Raw genomic sequence first — 3,365 nt, forward strand, 5'->3', positions numbered from 1 at the left:
CGGTGGGAGAGTCGTATACAGAGTGTTCATGCTATCAGATATCAAGCACCCGAGTTAAGAAAAGCATTACTGGAATTGAAGACAACTTCTACAGATGACGCCAATACTAAGAGGAACGCAAAATCTTTGGCTACCGCACTTGAGAAATTTGAATTCTTACTTGGCATGGTCATTCGGCATGACATTTTGTTCACTGTAAACATGGTGAGCAAGAAGTTGCAATCTAAATTTGTGTGCATTGATGTTACTCTTAAACATATTGAAGGTGCCATCTCATATTTTGAGAAGTACACAAATGAAGGCTTTGCAACTAGTTTGGATTTTGTAAGTTCTATTGCAATTGACATGGGTGTAGAACCTTTATTTCCTATCAAAAGATGTATTACCAGAAAAAGACAATTTTAGAATTAATAAACACAAGAAGTGAGTTGGAATCATTTAGAGTCAAATATTTTTTGGTGATGATTGATGTTGCAATTGATTTCCTCGCTACTAGATTTGAGGAACTCAATGCATTTGGGAGCATATTTGGCTTATTGTTTAACTCGAGAGAATTGAAGTCCCTGGGTGATAATGATCTAAGAAGATGTTACACTAATATTGTTAACAAATGCACTCATGGTAAGTCAGTAGATGTTGATCTAGATGATTTCGTTTCTGAACTATAATTATTGCAGATGACATTGCCAAAAACATTCATTTCAGCGGATCAGATATTTGAGTTTGTTAGAGATGTGGATTTTTAACCAAACGTATCAATTGCTTATTGTATCCTTTTGACCGTACCCGTGATTGTCGCATCAACAGAAAGGAGTTTCTCAAAGCTGAAGCTACTGACAAATTATTTGAGGTCAACAATGTCTCAAGAAATACTGAATGGTCTGGCCATGTGCCGCATTGAGAAGAATATGCTGGATAGCATTAATCTTGACACTCTCATAGATGATTTTGCGTCAAAAATGCACGAAAGTCTCGTTTCTCATGATTAGTGGAGGTTAGCATGCTACTTCTATATGTTTTTTTGTAGCCTATAACTTCCATGATACTTGATTTGGAACAAAGGCAGGGACAATAACTATTTTTTTATTCTAGTAAAAAATGATTACTTTTGTGAATTTATAGCAATTGTACATGTTCATGTATCGTATATGATTTTTCTCTCTATTGGGCCCATTGGTGGAGTTCGCACCATGGCCTTTGAAATCACAGAGCCGCCCTGCCCTCTTCGAGCTCAGACCTGCTAGCCAACAATCAAATACCAAATCGACAAATCAAAGAATTAAAATGGGCTCCAAAATCACTCAATCGCCCGTTCAGACGACTTATAAACGAGTCCTAATTGCTAGGGTTTTTTAGAGATGTACCGGTCAACCAACAATCACTTTGTTCATGCATATGTGAGGAAGGGTTGCGTGCCGGTAGAACCACTTCACTACCCTGTGGGAGCTCAGGCGGACGGTCGGAGTGGGCGATGGGGCTGCCAGGGGGCACAACGGTGGTGGCGATGGTGTGGGGCTGGGTGGGGAATGTGACGCTCGCTCATGGTAGGGATATTTTAGGCAAAAGAAAGTGACAGATCACCTAGACCAGGTCCCACTCATCAGAAAGAGTCAAGGCCATGACCCACCTATCATACGCGGCCCTGTCCTAAGATATACGGCCCCACATGTCAGTAACTGAGTAGAGAACATTCAACTCCTTTGACCCAACAACAAGGCTCCGATTGGCCTTTTGTGAGAGTGTGCCGATTGGTGGAGGGCACACGTGAGCAAAGTTAGACTCCTTGGGCAAAACTGAGCACAAGTAAGCAATGAGGGGCACAGAAATGGAAACCCCTTGTACTTATGCTCTTGATGGGCTTCTATCGTCTTCATGAGGGAACCCATGATCGGTATGTCAACCATTGTAGTGGTTTCTACTAGAGCTTTGCGAAGAACAAGAAATACCAACGGTTTAAATGGACATTATGTGCAGGCCTAAGGACCTTGGTGGGTTGGGCATTGTTAACACCTCAGTTAATCTTTATCTCATTTTAAAGTGACGGCGGAAGATTGTGCACTGTGACCCTGGGGTGTTGTTGTTCGATAGTATTAAAGCTAAATACTTCCCTAACCGCGACACTCTTTTTGCTCGTGGCTTGGGAGGATCCCATTTCTAGTGCCATCTGCTTAAATTTAGTCATATGTTCACATCTTTAGTTCTTTGTGGCAAGTGGGGCTTCAACACATTTTTGGTTGGACTGGTGGTGCAGTGACAGTCCTTTATCTAGTTCTTTCCCGGTGCTTTTCTCGTATTGTGATTCTCCATTTCGGAACTCTTTCATGGCAATTGGGACTTTGGTTTTTGTCGTGCTTTGTTGCTTGTAGAATTGCAGGACAATCATCGTCTCACTGCCTTAATCCCATTGCTCTTGGATGCCAAGGACGTGATATCCTCACCCCACGCTTCTTCAGGCTATTTTTTGGTCATGTCTGCTTATTCAAAATTGATCAAGGGAAACACAACTAACAAATTTGAAGATGTCTCGCATGCTTGTATCCCTCTTAAAGTTAAAATCTTCTTATGTCAAGCAATTCATGGGAAGCTTTCAGCAGTGGGACAAATTAAGAAACTAAATGGCTGAGGCTCCCACCATTGTGTTGTGTGTAGTTTGGCTGAGGAATCGAACCACATTGTTTATAATTGTCACCTTGCTTCTATGTTCTGGTGCTGCACCTGGTCATGGCTTGGGGTTTCTTGGGATCCTCTCTCTTTTGATGAGCCACGACCTTTGTTGTTGTCTCACACGGGCCAAAATATGCCCGGTTTGGCTGCTATGTGCTTGACTTTGTGGACTACACGAAATAAATTTACTATTGGGCATGTCTTTTCAAACACACCGACTGACTGCATTTTCAAAATTCTCATTGTTTCACAATGGTGGAGATCGTTGATTAAGGAGTGCGTGAAGGATCCTATCGATGCACTAATCTTGTGTGCGCGTACCACTACGTCTTCGTTATCTCTTCAAGAATGTGCACCTGCGTCTCAGTGAGGGTTGTGGCTCTAATTTTAATCTCATTTTGCAAGGGACTTACAAGAATAATACCAACCTTGACAGGAGGATGATGAGCAAGTTTAGACGATTCGTGGATTCCAATGGCCTTAAGGAGCTCTTTCTGCATGGACGTGCATTTACTTGGAGTAATGAAAGAGAGGTGCCCACGCTCACGAAAATTGACATGACGTTGGTATCGGTAGACTGGGAGCTGGACCACCCAGATTGTGTGTTGCAAGCACTATCCACGGCCACGTAGGACCACTTCCCGCTGCACCTAGCTCTGGACGACCACATATAGCCGCACAGATGATTCCGTTTTGAATTG

The sequence above is a fragment of the Hordeum vulgare genome, chromosome 4H, assembly GCF_904849725.1.
Source record: "Hordeum vulgare subsp. vulgare chromosome 4H, MorexV3_pseudomolecules_assembly, whole genome shotgun sequence".
Lineage (NCBI taxonomy): Eukaryota > Viridiplantae > Streptophyta > Magnoliopsida > Poales > Poaceae > Hordeum > Hordeum vulgare.